A 7627-nucleotide genomic window follows, 5' to 3' on the forward strand; every position below is an offset into this window, starting at 1 on the left:
TAACAGTTTATTGCCTTTTAACCCTGAATGCATCCTTCAGTAAATGCTAGTATCAGAATTCTTTTTAGTGTTCTAAAGTGAGCACAAAGTTAATTTCTCAGTAAGGACACTCAGGGGACACAGCCGAAGGAAGAGGCTCTCTGTTGGCTCTAGAGCAGGTCAGGGTAGGTGTGGGCTTGAAGACATCTAGTGAGAATTGCCCCAAACAGGGTTCAGATGAAGTTCTTCTATGAAACTTGCAGCTTGACTTTCCTTCAGCCTTTCCACCCAGAAACAAGAGACACTTCATGTGCCACAGTTTTAAAGGTGTCCCCGATCAGTCCCTGGTGCTCCCAGTGCAGGTCCCTACCACTTTTTGCTGTTAGTGCACTTTCCCATCTGTGCTCTGGACCTTGCCTGTTGCATACAAAGCAATTCCAGACCATCTCAGGCCTTGAAGAACTATCCCTGGGCTTGAACCCTGGAGTTTGTCTTTCTTTGGGTACCCTTCCTCATCCCTAGGGTGTCAAATTAGTGACCTTATAATTTACAACATAGTTAAGAATTCTTTATATTAAATTTCCATTTAAAATGTGTGGTTTCTCATTCAAGCAGGACTGCTACATGTATCCTTTTCCAACTATCCCACAGCATTTTATCCTACTATTAGTTTTGGACATGGTGGTACAACACCTGTAATCCCAGCTACTCTGGAGGATGAGGCAAGAGGGTCACAAATTCATGGCTAGCCTGGGCAATTCAGTAAGACCCATCTTAAAAAAAAAAAAAAAATTAAGTAATATACTTTTGTTAGAGAGTTTTTTCATTGATTATATGTTTTCTACAAATTTTGCATATAAATTGAAAATATTTATGTCAGCTTTTCATCACTGTGACCCCAAAACTGACAAACAACCTACCAGAGAAAAAGTTTATATGGGACTCACAGTTTCAGAAGTTCAGTCCATGGTCCACTGACTCCATCACTCTAGCCTAGAGCTGAGGCAAAGCATCAGGGCGAAAAGGCTTGGTGGAGGAAAGCTGCTTCATTCATGGAGGCCAGGAAGCAGAGAGAGAGAGCAGGAGGAACCAGGGGTAAAAAATATAATCCCCAAGGTATGCCCCCCACAGTGACCCACTTTATCAAACCATCAGTCCATCAAATGGGTTAATCCATTTGTTGAAGCTCAAAATGGCTTCCTTGCCAAGGCTTCCAACAGGCTATTTTACTTTATAACCAAGGCCATGAATCAGCTGTATGGACAGTGTGTTGTCAGGTCAGAAACACTCTGATTCAGCATATGTACTAAAGGTCATAAACACCTGCTTGTGAGCATATGCCAACTTATGTAACCTGTTGGCAGTGTGCCTTCTTTGGCCTGCATATAAAAAGGACCTATGAAAATGGCTCATGGGGGGGGGGGGCAAAATGGAACTGGCTAGACGCTAAACCTGAAGCTGAAGGCTGGAGGCTGTTGCCACCATTGAATAAAGCATGTCTACTGTTCCTGTGTCTTGCATCTTCTACGTGCTGAGCTCCAACCTTGCTTCCTGGGTCTGAGCCCCAGCACCACACAACTGATTAGATCACGGCTTTCCTAATCTAATCATTTCACCTCCTGCATTAACACAGAAGCTTGTGGAAGGACACCTCATATCCAAACTATAACAACGTGTAATTTTAAAATTTACATCCATATATTAAACATATAATTTATCAAAAATATAAATTTAGGTTGGCTATCAAATTGTTAGAACCAATTTTTTTTTTCAGTACTGAGGATTGAACCCAGGGGTCCTTTGCCACTCTGCTACTCTCAGACCTTTTTATTTATTTATTCATTCATTCATTCATTCATTTATTGCAGATGGACACAATACCTTCACTTTATCTTTACGTGGATGGTGCTGAGGATCAAACCCAGTGCCTTCCACATGCAAGGCAAGCACTCTACCACTGATCCACAACCCCAGCCCCCTTTTCATTTTTGAAATAGTATCACTAAGTTACCCAGGCTGGCCTTGAACTTGCTATCCTTCTTCCTCAGCCTCCCAAGTAGCTGGGATTATAGGTGTTAGAACTAAATTTAAGTGTAATTTTTTTTCACATAAACAAGTAAATAAAAAAAAATATTTTGTGATAGCAATGGCACTCCTTTGAACTTCTGACCATACGACAGGGGGAAAGGTAAAACTCATCTACCATTAAAATTATTTTAGATAAGCCAACTGGTTAAAAGAAATCAGAGAATCAATTATTCACGTTTTGACCACTGACCCCAATAATTTTAAATTATCTCTTTGGGGCTCCAGAAATTTATACACCTTAGTATTATGCACTGCAGTTAATCTGGAACTGGGTGAGAGGTAGAGTTCCTTTTGAAATGTGGGGGTTGGGTGATTAGGAAAAGATATCTACACCTTCTTCAAAAATGTATCCCTAGGCAGAACAACTATGGAAAGAATATGGGAGGTGAAATTAAAGTCTCTGCTCTGATGGAATACTCCCCAGTTTGAACACTATAGCTCTATAGAACTATTGCCCATATGACAAAGAACTAGCATGTTTATTTCTGCATTATTTGTAATGAAAAACCCACAGCAACCTCAGTGTCCATAAATAACAGCATATTAATATGTAAAATACTATGTAGTAGTCAAAATGAACTATTTACTAACATGAATGAAGCTCAAAGTGTTAAAAACCATCTTTTAAAAAGACCTATTCAATGATATTACTTATGCATATTTTTTAAAGGCAGGAACAATAAACATACAGATTGTATATGAACACATTTAACTGAAAAATAACAAATATTCACATCCTCTTCACAACAGTGCTCTCAACTATGGAACTTAAGGGCAAGGATTGGTATGAGGGTTTATTTAACTTTTTTATGAAATATGGCAAAATGTTAAATTTTGCTTTGAGTAAAGCTAAAAGGATACTCATTATATTATTTGTTCTTTTCTACATTTTTAAAATAATTTGTAATTTAAAATGCCAATACAATCCAAGTTATCAATAAATGCATGTTTGTGGATTGACTTGGTTCATAATCCTGGCTGAGTCTAAAGAGTGACTGTCTTAGTCCGTTTTGTGCTGCTATAATACAATACTTGAGACAGAGTAATTTATAAAGAACAGAAATTGATTCCTCAGTTAGTGCTGGTACGTTTAGTGTCTAGTGAGAGCCCAGCCTTCAATTCCAGATGGCTCCTTAAATGCTGCACCCTTCAGAGAGGAGCAACAGAAGAAACAGAAAAGTGAAAGAGTGAGCCCACTCCCATAAGGCCTTTTTAATTAATTTATTCTTTATTTTTGAGGAGCTGGGGATCAAACCCAGCGCCTCACACATGCTAGGCAAATACTCTGCCAGTACCCCCAGGGCGTTCTTATAAGGCCATTAACTCCTTCCTGAAGACTGGGCCCCCAAGACCTAAACACTTACTTTTGAAGCCCCACCTACCAACACCATTGTATTAGAGTTCAAGTTTTTAACCTGTGAATTTTGGAGAAGACACAAACATTCAAACTATAAAAGTGACCAGAGAAAAAGGATAGAACACTGAATCGTGGCTGAATATAAATGTGACCAAGGCAGAGAACCACTGCCTCCAACCCACACATGGATGCGATTGTCACAGTAACCCAAGGTGCTCAAACACAACTCAGATTTTTTTTAATGTCATTCTGATCATTAAAAAGTGAGAAACTGGGGCTGGGGATGTGGCTCAAGCGGTAGTGTGCTCGCCTGGTATGCGTGCGGCCCGGGTTCGATCCTCAGCACCACATACCAACAAAGATGTTGTGTCCACCGAGAACTAAAAAATAAATATTAAAAAAATTCTGTCTCTCTCCTCTCTCACTCTCTCTTTAAAAAAAAAAAAAAAAAAAGTGAGAAACTGATCAAAGGTACAAACTTGCAGTTAAGTTCTGGGTTCTAATATACAGTATGGTGATTACAGTGATAATAATGTATAACTGAAATCTGCTGAGGGTAGATCTCAAGTTCTCACCACAGACAAAATATGGTAACTATGGGTAGTGACATATATATCAATTTGATTACTGTATTCACTGCACAATGAATTCATGTATAAAAATATTTTGCACTTAAATATATACAATTTTTATCAATCACACCTCAATAAAGCTGAAAATATCACTGACGTTGACTCCATCTTATTTTAAAGCACTATTGTTGTTAGTCATATTTAATATGGACACTGTATAAAATGACCATAGCTATCTGAAGTATAGCCAAGGATCCAGAAATAAGTATAAGATTTATGAAACTGAATTAGTCCTTACACTAATGCTTCAAGGTAATTCACTCAGGAGAGCCATTCCCACTTTCTTTTAGATCACTTTGTCTTTTCAGCATAATTCTAACAAGCCTGTACATCTGGTTACTTGGTCTACAGTACATCAGAAGGACAGAGAAGGGGTAACGGAAAGACACAGAAGCATACACAACTGAAAGGCAGAATATAACATCTTAGACCACTGCCAAAGAGCTTTAAAACAGACTTCAACACCCCTACACCCAGCTTGAAATACAAAACCTATCTTTGATGTGGTGTTTTGTTTTGCTTTTTGTTTTTGTGGTACTGGGGATTGAAACCAGGAGCACTCTACCTCTCGGCTACATCCCCAGCCCTTTTTCTTTTTTTTTTACTCTGAGACAGAATCTCACTAAGCTACTGAGCCTGGCCTCAAATTCGAGATCCTTCTGCCTCAGCCTCTCTCTCTAGTAGCTGCAATTTATAAGCAAGTACCACCACGCCCAGCATGAAACACCCTGAAGCTATAATGGAAATATATTATGTACACAATATGTGTAACAAGATGGCATTTAATATATTTTAGAAAAACTTCTACCTAAATGGAAAATAAAAATTCATGTTTAAAAGAATAGGCTTTAGAGCTTACTCTTTTCTGTCTGTGGCTGCTGCCAAGAAAGCATCATTAAAGTCTCTCTTCCTGCTGCTTTCATGTCTAAAGGAAGTCCCTAAAGAGCCCAAAGAGCTGCAGAAGCTATTCTTCGGAGGGCTGAGCTTTGAAATAACTGATGAGAATCTGAGAGGCATTTTGAGCAATGGGGAACACTCACCAACTGTGTGGTAATGAAAGACCCAAACACAAAGCGCTCCAGGGGCTTTGGGTTTGTCACTTATGCCACTCTGGAAGAAGTAGATGCAGCCATGAATGTAAGACCACACAAGGTGGATGAAAGAGTTGTGGAACCAAAGAGAACTGTCTCAAGAGAAGATTCTCAAAGACCAAGGGCCCACTTAATTGTGAAAAAGATCTCTATTGATGGCATTAAAGAAGACACTGAAGATTATTTTGAATTGTACGAGAAAACTGAAGTTTTTGAAATCAAGACTGACCAAGGCAGTGAAAAGAAAAGGGGCTTTGCTCTTGTGACTTTTGATGACCATGACTCTGTAGATAAGATTGTCATCCAGAAACACCATACTGTAAATGGTCACAACTGTGAAGTGAGGAAAGTCTTGTAAAGCAAGAGATGGCTAGTGCTTCATCCAGCCAAAGAGGTCAAAGTAGTTCTGGAAACTTTGGAGGTAGTTGTGGAGGTGGTTTTGGTGAAAATGACAATTTTGGTCTTGGAGGGAACTTCAGTGGTCATGGTGGCTTTAGTGACAGCTGTAGTAGTGATGGATATGGTGGCAGCTGGGATAGCTACAATGGATTTGGTAATGATGGAAGCAATTTTGGAAATGGGAAAAACTACGGTGATTTTGGCAATTACAACAATCAGTCATCAAATTTTGGACCCATGAAGGGTGGAAACTTTGGAGGCAGAATCTTTGGACCTTAAAGTAGTGGACGCTAATACTTCACCAAACCACAAAACCAAGATGGCTATGGTGGTTCTAGCAGCAGTAGTGGCTATGGCAGTGGCAGAAGGTTCTAATACTGTCAGGAAACCAAGCTTAGCCGGAGAGGAGAGCCAGAGAAGTGACAGGGAAGCAACAGGTTACAAGATTTGTGAACTCAGCCAAGCACAGTGGTGGCAGGGCCTAGCTGCCACAAAGAAGACATGGTTTAGAAAATACTCATGTATAGGCAAAAAAACCTGAGGACTGTACCTGTGACTAATTGTATAACAGGTTATTTTAGTTTCCATTTTTGTGGAAAAAGTAAAGCATTCCAACAAGGGGTTTTGATGTAGACTTTTTTTTCTTTTCTTTTTTTTTTTTTTTTTTTTTTGCACCCATGCTGTTGGACTGCTAAATGTAATAGTCTGATCACAACATTAAATAAATGTGTCTTTAAAAAAAAACAAAACAGGCTTTAATCAAGAAATATTCTCTTCAGTGAATTCTTTAAGAAAACATTGGAAAAATTAGTTAAGAAATAACATAACTGACATGTACTAAATATTTACTGTTTTAAACATGACTTTAAGCACTTCACAAGCATTTTCACATGTGATTCTCACAGCAACCCTAGAATAAATATCATCCTCATTTCATACATGAGGAAGCTGAGGCAAAAGGAAGTTAAAAATCTTGTCTAATCATGAAGCTAGTAACTGAGCAGAATTTAAACCCAGAAGGCAACACTCCTACATAATACCATCTTTGTACTGCTACTCTAACACTACAACTATACAGTGCTATTTGGCAGATAATAATGTTCTTCCACTTAATTATAAATGCAGAGTATTAAAACTTTATCACATATACCAGGATTCTTGCTGTATTTCTTGAAGTGCATTAATTGCTCATGGTGTATTTGTGCATGGGTATCACTAATTCTATTGAATCCCAAAGCAACAGAATGATCATGTTGGTACATGAATTTATTTCTAAAACATACATAATATGTATATGTGAAAACATGTTGGAAATAGAAATATATTACATCTAATTTTATTTTATCCTAGTTTTAATAAAAAAAAGCCACATACTTGGTATGTGGCTAGCCTACCCACTATTGGACAAGATAACTATAAAATTAGAATATGTACTACCTTATAGTTGTATTATTACTAGAAACTAAGAACTCTACTTACCTGAGGTAATATATTGTTGGAGATTTTCAAGTACTTAGGATATAAATAATTTTTGTCCTTTATAAATATTGTCTCAGCTACATTTGTGCATCCAACAAATGGAGGACATTTTTCAAAGGCTAGTTGATAAAAATCAGTTTTATAAAATAACACATTAGCTAACTGATTTCCTCTAAATTAATAAAATCAATAGACCATTTTGGCATCTCTTCTCCAAAACAAGGAAATTAAATTCTCTTTTTACATAGCAGATTCCTTGAAAATATACCAATAAATATATTATAATTTTATTGAAATACCAACTAGGTGAGACCTTAAGATTTCTTTGCCCAGATTTAAGTACTAAATAAAACAAACACCCTAAGGATAAACTATTTCAAAATGCAAGGAAGTATAAATATTTAGCAATTTGAAAAACAATGAAAAAAAAATGAACATAAGTTTAATTCAACTGACTACTAATTTGCCCTTCTTAGAAACAAGGCTAAGCATGCTTAAGTTTTCCACAGGCCAAGCTATTAAGGAATTCATAAGTGTTATTAAAGATTCAAAAGGCATAATTAATCAGGTCCCAGAGAAAGTTTTTCTAAAATGAAATAATA

At 37.4% G+C, this 7627-nt stretch overlaps 1 pseudogene across 1 annotated transcript; it reads left to right on the forward strand.

The window, feature by feature from the left end:
* The first annotated feature begins 3583 nt into the window (after window positions 1-3583).
* On the forward strand, window positions 3584-6149 carry LOC308647824 (heterogeneous nuclear ribonucleoprotein A1-like; annotated as a pseudogene). The gene is made up of 2 exons (XR_014024415.1): window positions 3584-3709; window positions 3910-6149. The product of XR_014024415.1 is annotated as a heterogeneous nuclear ribonucleoprotein A1-like (transcript).
* The last annotated feature ends 1478 nt before the right edge of the window (window positions 6150-7627 follow it).

Source organism: Spermophilus citellus (genome assembly GCF_964194105.1).
Source record: "Spermophilus citellus genome assembly, chromosome: 4".
NCBI classification, from domain to species: Eukaryota; Metazoa; Chordata; class Mammalia; order Rodentia; family Sciuridae; genus Spermophilus; species Spermophilus citellus.